This window comes from Ranitomeya variabilis, chromosome 5, assembly GCF_051348905.1.
Source record: "Ranitomeya variabilis isolate aRanVar5 chromosome 5, aRanVar5.hap1, whole genome shotgun sequence".
NCBI lineage: Eukaryota > Metazoa > Chordata > Amphibia > Anura > Dendrobatidae > Ranitomeya > Ranitomeya variabilis.
Genome location: NC_135236.1, coordinates 322658714 through 322674348, shown reverse-complemented (window position 1 = coordinate 322674348; position 15635 = coordinate 322658714).

The window sequence follows — 15635 nt, the reverse complement described above, 5'->3', positions numbered from 1 at the left end:
TTCCTAGGGGGGTGTGTGTTTTCCTGTGTCTGTGTGTTTTCCTGTGTGTGTGTTTTCATGTGTGTGTGTTTTCCTGGGTGTGTGTGTGTATGTGTGCTTTCCTGGGTGTGTGTCTTTGTGTGTGTGTTCCATTGTGTGTGTATGTGTGTGTTTTCCCGGGTGTGTGTGTTTTCCTGGCTGTGTGTTTTCCAGGGTGTGTGTGTGTTTTCTTGGGTGTGTGCTTTCCTAGGTGTGTGTATTTTTCTGGGTGTGTGGGTGTGTGTGTGTATTTTCCTGGGTGTGTGTTTTCATGTGTGTGTGTTTTCCTGGGTTTGTGTCATTGTATGTGTGTGTATGTGTGTGTTTTCCTATGTGTGTGCATGTTTTCCTGGGTGTGTGTGTTTTCCTGGCTGTGTTTTCCAGGGTGTGTGTGTGTTTTCCTGTGTGTGTGTGTGTGAGTGGGTGTGTTTTCCTTGGGGGGGTGTATTTCCTGTGTGTGTGTGTATTTTCCTGTGTGTGTTTTCCTGTGTGTGTTTTCCTGTGTGTGTGTTTTCCTGGATGTGTGTCTGTGTGTGTTTTCGTGTGTGTGTGTATGTATGTGTGTTTTAGTGGGTGTGTGTGTTTTCCTGGGTGCGTGTTTTCCTGGGTGTGTGTATGTGTGTTTTCCTATGTGTGTATGTGTGTTTTCCTGGGTATGTGTGTTTTCCTATGTGTGGATGTGTGTTTTCTCAAGTGTGTGAGCGTGCATGTGTGTGAGCGAGCATGTATGTGAGCATGCATATGCGTGAACAGGCATGTGTGCTTGTGTTTTTTCTGTCTTTTTTACCCTCTTATGATCCACCCCTGGCAGGCATTGCATTCAATGCATGGGCTAACAGTATGGCAGTACCACTGAAAAAAAAATGGGAACTTTGGTTTCATGTGGCCATCCAGTACATCGTTTCAAAGGGTTATTGGGGTGGGTGAAACTTTGTGGCAACAGTATGGCAGTACCAAATGAAAAATAATGGCAACTTTGATTTCATGTGGCCATCCAGGGCGTCTGTTCCAAGGGTTATTGGAGTGCGTTTAACTTTGTAGCAATGCAGACCTTGCATTCAATGCATAGGCTAACAGTATGGCAGTACCAAATGAAAAATAATGAGAACTTTGGTTTCATGTGGCCATCCAGGATGTCTGTTCCAAAGCTAATTGGGGTGCATGTACCTTTGGGGCAGGGCAGACCTTGCATTCAATGCATAGGCAAACACTATGGGAGACCCACTTTCTTATAATGGGAACATTTTTTCAGGATGCCCTCCTGTACGTCTCGTCAAAGGGGTATTGGGATGTGTCATAATTTTTGGCAGCCCAGCCACTCACTGCATAGGCAATAACAGTATAGGACACCCACTGTTTAATAATGGCCCTTTAAGAATATTAATGCCGCCTGATAACCCTATAAAAATTGGCTTTGTGACTTTGAGTCCCTCCTTCATAAATTATACAAGATGTGTCTGATGGTTTGTCACACACCACATGGCCAGATAAGGTTATAAAATGTTAAAATGACATTTCCCAGTGAATGCATTTATCTTAGTTGAAAGCAATGCTAAAGTTGAAAAACGCATCAAAAACGCTGCATGTGAACATAGTCCAAGTGGTGGAGGTACATTTTTTGTGGGGTTATTTCTTTTGCCTTACATACTGTACAAATTATTTCCCTGGAAAGGATGTTCCTTAACATATTTGCCATGAAAATCCATTTTGGTTTTGTTTTTGTATGTTTTAGTGTGCGCCTAAAAAAGTGGCAAAAGACTCTGACAACATTGTTCACAGCAGTGACCTAGGAGTCAGAAATGCTTCCAGGGGTCTTCCTCATGATGTTTCCATGTCATTTGAGCACTGTTCCCATTGATTTCTGATATTTTTAGACCATAAAAAGACTTCCTAGGGGGCCGCGGCAAAAAAGCTCGGGTTTCCCATAGACTTACATTGGGCTCATTGCTCTTGTCGAGCATTCCAATTTGCTCGACCTGAGCAATGAGCACCCGAGCATTTTAGTGCTCTCCCATCACTAATCTTTTCCCTGACATCCCTATAATTCTCTTTGGTCTTGCCCATGATGTAGACGTTAGAGTCTGACTGATTAATTAAGTTTGTGGACAGTAGGGTTGAGCGACTTTCATTTTTTTAAGATCGAGTCGGGTTTTGTGAAACCCGACTTTGTCCAGAGTCGAGTCGAGTGCAGTTGGCGGATTATCGCTAAAAGTCGGGGATCGACCGAAACACGAAACCCAGTGCAAGTCAATGGGGAAGCATAGTCGGCAGTGAGTGGAGGCCAGGAAAACACCTACAGTGCCCATTTTAATGCCAAAAACATCCATTCTTGTTTCTGAAGCTTGTCAATCTTAATTAACTTTATAATAATAGTTGGGCATAGGAAATTGGGGGTCATTTGGCTAAAGTTGTGGGGGGAGTAGGGCTGGCTCAAGTTTTTCGTGGGCCCAGGAAATGCGGACTACGTCACGGTGGTGGAGCAGGGAGAGGTAAGTATTTCAACGTTGCAAGTGCTGTGATCCTGAGCAAGCAGGGGGGGCCCACTCGTTTGCATTGGCACTGGCACAGGGCCCCTCAAAGTACGGCGGTGTGTTTGCATGGCGGGGGCGCCTCCCACCAGCAGCGACACTTTTGCGCACTCTGAGGGGCCCTGTGCCAGTGACGTCGCCAATGAGTATGCCCCCCCACCTGATGAAGGAACCTGCACTTTCATCTGCACCTTCCTCTTTGTCCCTGTGTAAGGTGGTATAACATGCGGGAAGGGGAACCTTACTTTCAGCAGGGTCAGATTCTGGCTGTGTAGAGTTCAAGGGGAATGTAGTGGTCTAGGTCAATGTACCAGCAGACTCATCTAGCAGTGGCTGGGCAATGGGCAGGATGAGGAGGAAACAGATATAGGGCCAAAGAATAAAGTAGGCTAAATGCAGTTCAAAATTGGTAACAGGACTAAACAGGCGGCATTGCTTTTTTCAGTGGAGTAGCAAACCCAAGAGCAGCAGACACTGTTTCAAGGGCCTAACCACACTAGTAGGCCAAATGCAGTTTAATATCTGATAGTATAGGCCGAAAGCCAGAATGTGGAAGCTCAGCTTTGTTCAGTTGAGGACAACACCAGGCAGGAGCAGACACTTTTAGTAGGCCGGAACAGCCAATTTTAAAAATAAAACAGCAGTTAATAAGAGGCAGAAGGTAGAAGCTCAGCTTTATTCAGTTGAGGACAACACCAGGCAGGGGCAGACACCTTTAGTAGGCCGGAGCAGCCAATTTTTTAAAAAAACAGCAGTTAATAAGAGGCAGAAGGTGGAAGCTCAGCTTTATTCAGTTGAGGACAACACCAGGCAGGGGCAGACACCTTTAGTAGGCCGGAACAGCCAATTTTTTAAAAAAACAGCAGTTAATAAGAGGCAGAAGGTGGAAGCTCAGCTTTATTCAGTTGAGGACAACACCAGGCAGGGGCAGACACCTTTAGTAGGCCGGAACAGCCAATTTTTTAAAAAAACAGCAGTTAATAAGAGGCAGAAGGTAGAAGCTCAGCTTTATTCAGTTGAGGACAACACCAGGCAGGGGCAGACACCTTTAGTAGGCCGGAACAGCCAATTTTTTAAAAAAACAGCAGTTAATAAGAGGCAGAAGGTAGAAGCTCAGCTTTATTCAGTTGAGGACAACACCAGGCAGGGGCAGACACTTTTAGTAGGCCGGAACAGCCAATTTTTTAAAAAAACTGCAGTTAATAAGAGGCAGAAGGTAGAAGCTCAGCTTTATTCAGTTGAGGACAACACCAGGCAGGGGCAGACACTTTTAGTAGGCCGGAACAGCCAATTTTTTTAAAAAAACAGCAGTTAATAAGAGGCAGAAGGTAGAAGCTCAGCTTTATTCAGTTGAGGACAACACCAGGCAGGGGCAGACACTTTTAGTAGGCCGGAACAGCCAATTTTTTAAAAAAACAGCAGTTAATAAGAGGCAGAAGGTAGAAGCTCAGCTTTATTCAGTTGAGGACAACACCAGGCAGGGGCAGACACCTTTAGTAGGCCGGAACAGCCAATTTTTAAAAAAAACAGCAGTTAATAAGAGGCAGAAGGTGAAAGCTCAGCTTTATTCAGTTGAGGACAACACCAGGCAGGGGCAGACACCTTTAGTAGGCCGGAACAGCCAATTTTTAAAAAAAACAGCAGTTAATAAGAGGCAGAAGGTAGAAGCTCAGCTTTATTCAGTTGAGGACAACACCAGGCAGGGGCAGACACCTTTAGTAGGCCGGGGCAGCCAATTTTTTAAAAAAACAGCAGTTAATAAGAGGCAGAAGGTAGAAGCTCAGCTTTATTCAGTTGAGGACAACACCAGGCAGGGGCAGACACCTTTAGTAGGCCGGAACAGCCAATTTTTTAAAAAACCAGCAGTTAATAAGAGGCAGAAGGTAGAAGCTCAGCTTTATTCAGTTGAGGACAACACCAGGCAGGGGCAGACACTTTTAGTAGGCCGGAACAGCCAATTTTTTAAAAAAACAGCAGTTAATAAGAGGCAGAAGGTAGAAGCTCAGCTTTATTCAGTTGAGGACAACACCAGGCAGGGGCAGACACCTTTAGTAGGCCGGAGCAGCCAATTTTTAAAAAAAACAGCAGTTAATAAGAGGCAGAAGGTAGAAGCTCAGCTTTATTCAGTTGAGGACAACACCAGGCAGGGGCAGACACCTTTAGTAGGCCGGAACAGCCAATTTTTTAAAAAAACAGCAGTTAATAAGAGGCAGAAGGTAGAAGCTCAGCTTTATTCAGTTGAGGACAACACCAGGCAGGGGCAGACACTTTTAGTAGGCCGGAACAGCCAATTTTTTAAAAAAACAGCAGTTAATAAGAGGCAGAAGGTAGAAGCTCAGCTTTATTCAGTTGAGGACAACACCAGGCAGGGGCAGACACCTTTAGTAGGCCGGAGCAGCCAATTTTTAAAAAAAACAGCAGTTAATAAGAGGCAGAAGGTAGAAGCTCAGCTTTATTCAGTTGAGGACAACACCCGGCAGGGGCAGACACCTTTAGTAGGCCGGAACAGCCAATTTTAAAAAAAAACAGCAGTTAATAAGAGGCAGAAGGTAGAAGCTCAGCTTTATTCAGTTGAGGACAACACCAGGCAGGGGCAGACACCTTTAGTAGGCCGGAACAGCCAATTTTTTAAAAAAACAGCAGTTAATAAGAGGCAGAAGGTAGAAGCTCAGCTTTATTCAGTTGAGGACAACACCAGGCAGGGGCAGACACCTTTAGTAGGCCGGAGCAGCCAATTTTTTAAAAAAACAGCAGTTAATAAGAGGCAGAAGGTAGAAGCTCAGCTTTATTCAGTTGAGGACAACACCAGGCAGGGGCAGACACCTTTAGTAGGCCGGAATAGCCAATGTTTTAAAAAACCAGCAGTTAATAAGAGGCAGAAGGTAGAAGCTCAGCTTTATTCAGTTGAGGACAACACCAGGCAGGGGCAGACACTTTTAGTAGGCCGGAACAGCCAATTTTTTTAAAAAACAGCAGTTAATAAGAGGCAGAAGGTAGAAGCTCAGCTTTATTCAGTTGAGGACAACACCAGGCAGGGGCAGACACTTTTAGTAGGCCGGATGTCATGGTTCCCAATGGCAAGGGAACGTAAGAAACATATAAGTAACGAACGAGCTCTCGGGTGATGGAAACTCGAGTTGACCGTGAGCTAAATCTACCACACAACTAACAGTAGCCAGGGAGCATACCTACGGCTTCCTATATGCCACGCGCCAGCCGGAGGACTAACTACGCCTGGTAGAGGAAGAAACAGACCTGGCTTACCTCTAGGGAAATACCCCAAAAGAAGATAGCAGCCCCCCACATGTAATAACGGTGAATTAAGAGGAAAAGACATACACAGTATGAAAGTAGATTTAGCAAAGAGAGGTCCACTTACTAGATAGCAGAAGGATACAAAAGAGGACTTCACGGTCAACTGAAAACCCTTTCAAAAACCATCCTGAAATTACTTTAAGACTCCTGTGTCAACTCATGACACAGGAGTGGCAATTTCAGCCCGCAAGAGCTTCCAGCTACAGAGAATTACAAAAACTGCAAACTGGACAAAAGATACAAAACAAAAGGACAAAGTCCACTTAGCTGATCAGCAGACTAGTAGCAGGAACATGCAACCGAAGGCTCTGGTTACAATGATGACCGGCAAGGAAATGACTGGAGAGCAAGGCTAAATAGGAAACTCCCAAACACTGATAGAAGCAGGTGAACAGAAGCAGCAAAGTGCAAACAAGTCACCAGTACCACCAGCAACCACCAGGGGAGCCCAAAAAGCGGATACACAACAGCCGGAACAGCCAATTTTTTAAAAAAACAGCAGTTAATAAGAGGCAGAAGGTAGAAGCTCAGCTTTATTCAGTTGAGGACAACACCAGGCAGGGGCAGACACCTTTAGTAGGCCGGAGCAGCCAATTTTTTAAGTCACCAGTACCACCAGCAACCACCAGGGGAGCCCAAAAGGCGGATACACAACAGTACCCTCCCCTTAAGGAGGGGGCACTGAACCCTCACAAGAACCGCCAGGGCGATCTGGATGAGCCCTATGAAAGGCACGAACCAAATCCGAGGCATGAACATCAGAGGCAGTTACCCAAGAATTATCTTCCTGACCATATCCTTTCCATTTAACCAGATATTGAAGTCTCCGTCTGGAAATACGGGAGTCCAAGATCTTCTCTACGACGTACTCCAATTCACTCTCCACCAGCACAGGAGCAGGAGGTTCAGTAGAAGGAACCACCGGTACCTCATATCTCCGCAACAACGACCGATGGAACACATTATGGATAGCGAAAGATGCCGGGAGGTCCAAACGAAAGGAAACAGGGTTAAGAATCTCCAAAATCCTATAAGGACCGATGAACCGAGGCTTAAATTTGGGAGAAGAAACCCTCATAGGGACAAAACGGGAAGACAACCACACCAAGTCCCCAACGCGAATTTGGGGACCAACACGACGACGACGGTTAGCAAACTGCTGAGTCCTCTCCTGGGACAATTCCAAATTATCCACCACTTGTCCCCAAATCCGATGCAACCGATCCACCACCGCATCCACTCCAGGACAATCCGAAGATTCAACCTGACCAGATGAAAAACGCGGATGAAACCCTGAATTGCAAAAGAAAGGAGAAACCAAAGTGGCAGAACTAGCCCGATTATTAAGAGCAAACTCCGCCAACGGCAGAAAGGCAACCCAATCATCCTGATCCGCAGACACAAAACACCTCAAATAAGTCTCCAAAGTTTGATTAGTTCGCTCCGTCTGGCCATTGGTCTGAGGATGGAATGCAGACGAAAAGGACAAATCAATGCCCAACCAGGCACAGACTGCCCGCCAAAATCTAGACACAAACTGGGTACCCCTGTCAGAAACGATGTTTTCCGGAATACCATGCAAGCGAACCACATTTTGAAAAAACAGAGGGACCAACTCAGATGAGGAAGGCAACTTAGGCAATGGCACCAAATGAACCATTTTAGAAAAACGGTCACACACCACCCAGATGACAGACATCTTCTGAGAAACAGGGAGATCCGAGATAAAGTCCATAGAGATGTGCGTCCAAGGCCTCTTCGGAATAGGCAAGGGCAACAACAACCCACTAGCCCTAGAACAACAAGGCTGGGCCCGAGCACACACATCGCAAGACTGCACAAAAACACGCACATCTCGAGACAGGGAAGGCCACCAGAAGGATCTAGCCACCAAATCTCTGGTGCCAAAAATTCCCGGATGACCTGCCAGAGTAGAACAATGAACTTCCGAGATGACACTAGTGGTCCACTCGTCAGGAACAAACAGTCTACCAGACGGACAACGATCAGGTCTATCCGCCTGAAATTCTTGCAAAGCACGTCGCAAATCCGGGGAGACAGCAGACAAAACCACTCCATCCTTAAGGACACCAGCAGGTTCAGAATTCCCAGGAGAGTCAGGCTCAAAACTCCTAGAAATAGCATCTGCTTTCACATTCCTAGAACCCGGTAAGTATGAGACCACAAAATTAAACCGGGAAAAGAACAACGACCAACGTGCCTGTCTAGGATTCAGGTGCCTGGCAGACTCCAAATAAATTAAATTCTTGTGATCAGTCAAAACTACCACCTGATGTCTGGCACCCTCAAGCCAATGACGCCACTCCTCAAATGCCCACTTCATGGCCAAAAGCTCCCGATTACCAACATCATAGTTTCGCTCGGCGGCCGAAAATTTTCGCGAAAAGAACGCACAAGGTCTCATCACTGAGCAGTCGGAACTTTTCTGCGACAAAACTGCCCCTGCTCCGATCTCGGAAGCATCAACCTCAACCTGAAAGGGAAGAGAAACATCAGGCTGGCGCAACACAGGGGCAGACAAAAAGCGGCGCTTAAGCTCCCGAAAGGCCTCCACGGCAGCAGGGGACCAATTGGCAACATCAGCACCTTTTTAGTCAAATCCGTCAGAGGTTTAGCAACGCCAGAAAAACCAGCTATAAATCGACGATAAAAATTAGCAAAGCCCAAGAATTTCTGGAGACTCTTCAGAGAAGTAGGCTGCGTCCAGTCGTAAATAGCCCGAACCTTGACAGGGTCCATCTCAATAGAAGAAGGGGAAAAAATATACCCCAAAAATGAAATTTTTTGAACCCCAAAAACACACTTTGAACCCTTTACACACAAAGAATTCTCCCGCAAAACCTGAAAAACCCTCCTGACCTGCTGAACATGAGACTCCCAGTCATCAGAAAAAATCAAAATATCATCCAAAAATTTATCCAAATATTCACGGAAAATATCATGCATTAAGGACTGAAAGACAGAAGGTGCATTAGAAAGGCCGAAAGGCATTACCAAATACTCAAAATGGCCCTCAGGCGTATTAAATGCGGTCTTCCACTCATCCCCCTGCTTAATTCGCACCAAATTATATGCCCCACGAAGATCAATCTTAGAGAACCACTTAGCCCCCCTTATGCGAGCAAACAAATCAGTCAGCAAAGGCAACGGATACTGATATTTGACTGTAATTTTATTCAGGAGACGATAATCAATACAAGGCCTCAGAGAGCCATCCTTTTTAGAGACAAAGAAAAAACCGGCTCCTAAAGGTGATGAAGAAGGACAAATATGTCCCTTTTCCAGGGACTCCTTAATATACTCGCGCATAGCAGCATGTTCAGGTACAGATAGGTTAAACAAACGACCCTTTGGAAATTTACTGCCAGGAATCAGATCTATGGCGCAATCACAATCCCTGTGAGGAGGGAGTGAACCAATCTTAGGCTCTTCAAAAATATCACGATAATCAGACAAAAATGCCGGAATCTCAGATGGAATAGATGACGAAATGGACACCATAGGAGTGTCCCCATGAGCCCCCCGACATCCCCAGCTTAACACAGACATAGCCTTCCAGTCAAGGACTGGGTTATGAGACTGTAACCATGGTAATCCAAGCACCAAAACATCATGTAAATTGTACAACACAAGGAAGCGAATCACCTCCTGATGGTCTGGAGTCATACGCATAGTCACTTGCGTCCAGAACTGTGGTTTATTACAAGCCAAAGGTGTAGAATCAATACCCTTCAGAGGTATAGGGACTTCCAGAGGCTCTAAATCAAACCCACAGCGCCTGGCAAAGGACCAGTCCATAAGACTCAGAGCGGCGCCAGAGTCCACATAGGCATCCACGGTATAACTGATAATGAACAAATCAAGGTTACAGACAAAATAAATTTGGACTGTAAAGTGCCAATTGAAATGGACTTGTCAACCTTCCTAGTACGCTTAGAGCATGCCGATATAACATGAGCAGAATCACCACAATAGAAGCATAACCCATTTTTACGCCTATAATTTTGCCGCTCGCTTCTGGACATAACTCTGTCACATTGCATTTTCTCTGGCGTCTCTTCAGAAGATACCACCAAATGGTGCACGGGTTTGCGCTCCCGCAAACGCCGATCAATCTGAATTGCCATTGTCATGGACTAATTCAGACCTGTAGGCGCAGGGAACCCGACCATAACATCTTTAACGGCATCAGAAAGGCCCTCTCTGAAATTTGCCGCTAAGGCGCACTCATTCCACTGAGTAAGCACAGACCACCTACGAAATTTTTGGCAGTATATCTCCGCTTCATCTTGCCCTTGAGATAGGGCTATCAAAGCTTTTTCAGCTTGAATCTCCAAATTAGGTTCCTCATAAAGCAACCCTAAAGCCAGGAAAAACGCATCCACATTGAGCAACGCAGGATCCCCTGGTGCCAATGAAAATGCCCAATTTTGAGGGTCACCTCGCAGCAAAGAGATTACAATCTTAACCTGCTGGACAGGATCTCCTGAGGAGTGAGGTCTGAGAGAAAGGAATAATTTACAATTATATTTGAAATTCAAAAACCGAGATCTATCTCCGGAAAACATCTCTGGTGTAGGGATTTTAGGTTCAGAAATAGAGCATGTATAACAAAATCTTGTAAATTTTGAACCTTCGTAGCAAGATTATTTAAACCTGCAGCCAAACTCTGAGGATCCATCTTTAAACAGGTGAGCTCAGAGCCATTCAAGGATTATAAGGAGAGAAAGGCAAAGGCTGTAATTAAAGCTGAAATACAACTGATCCAACTATGGAGCAAGCATAGAGGAAAAAGGGAAAAAAAAATATAAAAAAATTACAGACTTCTTTTTTCTCTCCTTTCTTCTGCCAATAAGTTTAACACAGGCCGGTCATACTGTCATGGTTCCCAATGGCAAGGGAACGTAAGAAACATATAAGTAACGAACGAGCTCTCGGGTGATGGAAACTCGAGTTGACCGTGAGCTAAATCTACCACACAACTAACAGTAGCCAGGGAGCATACCTACGGCTTCCTATATGCCACACGCCAGCCGGAGGACTAACTACGCCTGGTAGAGGAAGAAACAGACCTGGCTTACCTCTAGGGAAATACCCCAAAAGAAGATAGCAGCCCCCCACATGTAATAACGGTGAATTAAGAGGAAAAGACATACACAGTATGAAAGTAGATTTAGCAAAGAGAGGTCCACTTACTAGATAGCAGAAGGATACAAAAGAGGACTTCACGGTCAACTGAAAACCCTTTCAAAAACCATCCTGAAATTACTTTAAGACTCCTGTGTCAACTCATGACACAGGAGTGGCAATTTCAGCCCGCAAGAGCTTCCAGCTACAGAGAATTACAAAAACTGCAAACTGGACAAAAGATGCAAAACAAAAGGACAAAGTCCACTTAGCTGATCAGCAGACTAGTAGCAGGAACATGCAACCGAAGGCTCTGGTTACAATGATGACCGGCAAGGAAATGACTGGAGAGCAAGGCTAAATAGGAAACTCCCAAACACTGATGGAAGCAGGTGAACAGAAGCAGCAAAGTGCAAACAAGTCACCAGTACCACCAGCAACCACCAGGGGAGCCCAAAAAGCGGATACACAACAGCCGGAACAGCCAATTTTTTTAAAAAAACAGCAGTTAATAAGAGGCAGAAGGTGGAAGCTCAGCTTTATTCAGTTGAGGACAACACCAGGCAGGGGCAGACACCTTTAGTAGGCCGGAACAGCCAATTTTTTAAAAAAACAGCAGTTAATAAGAGGCAGAAGGTAGAAGCTCAGCTTTATTCAGTTGAGGACAACACCAGGCAGGGGCAGACACCTTTAGTAGCCCGGAACAGCCAATTTTTTAAAAAAACAGCAGTTAATAAGAGACAGAAGGTAGAAGCTCAGCTTTATTCAGTTGAGGACAACACCAGGCAGGGGCAGACACTTTTAGTAGGCCGGAACAGCCAATTTTTTTAAAAAACAGCAGTTAATAAGAGGCAGAAGGTGGAAGCTCAGCTTTATTCAGTTGAGGACAACACCAGGCAGGGGCAGACACCTTTAGTAGGCCGGAACAGCCAATTTCATTTTTAAAAATCGTAATTTGGAACAGAAGGTTGAAGCACAGCTTTATTCAGTTGAGGACAACACCAGGGAGGGGCAGACACCGTTAGTAGGCCGTAACCAAAGTTGAAGGCCAAATGCAGTTTAACCCTCCGTCACGCGCAATACATCTGACAGGCACACAGTAATTAGTTTCACTTCTCTCTCCTTGCCCACATATCAGAAAACCCCACCCATCCTAGTTATCTCCTGACTCTACAGGCTCTGTGAAACCTGATATCACAGTGACTCAGCAGACCTTCTAGTGAGCAGATATCAACACTTTGGCTTCTCAGGCACATTGCGCCTGATTTCAACACAAATTGAAAGGTTAGTATTTTCTTTTTTTATTCTTCACGATTGTGTATTTAGCTTGTTTTATGAAGGATTAATGCTAAGTTAGTGTACATAAGTACTGTTTTCTTAGACAAAAGGAGGGTGGCTTCTAAGGCACATTGCGCCCTAACACATACTCTTTCTCTCTTGCTTCAGATTTTCTGCTGCAATGGCCAGAAAACAGTATGATTCATCTAAACCCCTTCATTTAGAAGAAATGAAGATTTTTTTGTTAGAAGATGATGAGGAAGAACCAGCAGTAACTCAGGATTTAGAGGAATCTAGTGACATTTCATCTGAAGATGAGGTAGCAGAATGTAACACTGATTCTGGAACAGAGCAGGATGGTGATGACACTGATACAGAGGAAACAGACACAGATCTAGCTTATTATTTGGGCAAAGATAAAAATACAAAGTGGAACAAAAAGGCACCCAGAACAAACAGCGCAGAGAATCCCACAATATTATTACACACCTTCCTGGAGTTATTGGAAGTGCTAGAAAAGCTAAAACTGCAGTGGAATGTTGGAGTAATCTAATTACAGATAGCATGTTGGAAACTATTGTTCGGTTCACTAACCAGTATATTGACACAATCAAAGAGCAATTCTCCAGAGAGAGGGACATCAAAAACACTGATGTGATTGAACTCAAGGCATTTATTGGCTTGTTATACCTAGCTGGTGCTTTCAGAGCAAATAGGCAAAGTGTGGAGGAGCTGTGGGGGACAGACGGTGATGGCATCGAAAAATTCAGCCTTGTGATGAATCTGAAACGATTCAAAGTCCTGATCCGTTGCCTCCGTTTCGATGATCGAAGTACCCGGACAGAACAAAAAGGTTATGACCGGTTTGCACCAATTCGGGACATATTTCAACAATTTATTATGAATTTTCAAAAAAGCTATAGCCCGGGGCAAAACCTCACTATTGATGAGATGCTTCCAGGTTTCCGTGGAAGATGTGGTTTTCGGCAATATATACCATCGAAGCCAAACAAATATGGAATTAAAATTTTTGCCATGGTTGATGCAAGGATGATGTACACTATGAACATGGAAGTTTATTGTGGAAGACAGCCACCAGGTCCTTTCAATGTGAGCAACAAGCCTAGTGATGTGGTAAAGAGAATTGCTGAGCCAATGTTTGGATCTGGTCGAAATATCACTGCTGACAACTGGTTTACTAACTTTGATCTGATTGATTTTTTAAAAACGAAAAAGCTGTCATATGTGGGAACTGTTAGAAAAAAAAAAAGGCAGTGGCCGCCAGATTTTCTATATACAAAAGGCAAACAACAGTATAGCACTATGTTTGGGTTCAGTAATGGAAAGATTTTAGTTTCTTACATCCCACGCGAGAGGAAAAATGTGATTTTGGTCTCTTCATTACATAATGATTACACCATTGATCCAGAGTCTGGGGAGCTAAGGAAACCAGAAATCATAACTTTTTATAATTTGACCAAAAGCGGCGTTGACACTGCTGACCAAATGTGTGGCAATTTCAATGTAAGTCGAAATACCAAATGCTGGCCGATGGTAATCTTCTTTACAATGCTGAATGTGGGTGGCATCAACTCACAAGTAATTTACCTCGGTAATGAACTTAAACAAATGCGCAGAAGAATGTAACTAAAACAATTGGCTAATGAACTGGTGAGTGGAGAGCTAAGCTTAAGAAGTACAAAGACGGTTGGAATGCCCCTTGCCCTGCAACACCGGTTGAAGAGATATCGTCCCACGGACGTTCCAGGACAAACACCGACTCTACCACCTTCTAAAAGACGCAGTTGTACTACCTGCTCATTTGTATCTGGTTTCAGAAGGCTTTCTAAATATGACTGCAAAATATGTAAAGAATCAATCTGCCTTTCCCATGCAACTTTCGTCTGCCAGCCTTGCTTTTCTAAGTGTACCTGTGCTGCTTCTGCTGCAATTGAAACCACTGAAGATGAGTAGAAAATAATTAAGTAACATCTAAGTGCAATATCCTTTAAGTTTTTTGCCATAATTTAATATTTAAGCAATAGTTAAGTAAAGATAACTGGAGCCTATTTGGCGTTACTACCGAAAAGTGGTACTTTTAGTTTTAATAAGTTTATGGTTAATAAATGTTTTTTTTTGCATCTGATTTGGTGTAATCTCTTTTAATACATTCCTATGAAGGTCACTGACTACTTCTATAGTCCTGAAATTGAAATATGTAGCTACTATAGGTGGTTTTCTGACCTGTGCTTGTCAGGCACATTGCGCCTGAACTGACGAGAATCTATATTGCGCCTGACGGAGGGATAATATCTGATACTATAGGCCGAAAGCCATAAGGTTGAAGCACAGCTTTATTCAGTTGCAGCTTCTTGGCAATAATATAAAGAAGACGCGACAGGACAACACTCGGTGGATGCCATATCTGTGTTTTCAACGGAAAAAAACCTTTCAGTTAACTACTTGCAGGAGAACGTTTTTGTAGCTGGTGGCCAATTTTTGTACTGTACCAGTTTTTTGTTGTATGTGTTTTTGTTTTTAATGTTAAAATGTCTGCATTTGATATCTCTCCAGTATTTTCTTTTTTATAAGCAAAATACTTCTTTTTATATTTTCTGATGTTTTATACCGGAGTGTTCCTCGGGACACGCTTATAAAGTGTCTTATATATGTGTTTCTAATGAGTCACATTATATATTTTTTGTAATTGTGGCTCTAAGAGATCTCAAAGATTTCATGGTTTGGAAATGATTGTTATGCCTTTACTGTTATATATACTAAAAACTTAATGGACACTTGTCAGCTCTTCTCAGGTGAAATGTTATCAAGTTCCGTCTGTTGGGCCATTATTCTAGGTCATACCCCCAGATCTGTGAACTGAGCAGTAAGGAAAATTAGCTGGTCTAAGAAGCATATCCATCTTTCCTACTTAAACACTGTCTTCATTGCTACTTAATGTGTTATATTTTAAAGCCATTGCAAGAGTTTATAGAAGGAACTGATTGTAATTATCACCATAGGTATCATCACCTTTTAAGGACAGTGGGCAATCATTCAGCACTTTTTTGTAGGCATACATCCTCTCCCCAGCAACCTGTATGCATTTGACATGACATTATTTGTTCCTTTTATTGCATTACTTTCTTCATTGATTCCTTTTGCATAATTTATATGTAGTTTTAGTGCTGGTTTTGTACTCTGAGCTTGTTGCCCTGTGCACAATATTTTAAGACAGACTGAAATGTCAAGTTTGTTCTGTCAAAAGCAGTAGTGTTTCAAAATAGATAAAAAACAACATAAAGACAACATTCTAGAGCTGCTGTTATACTTATAAAGACAGTAAAATGT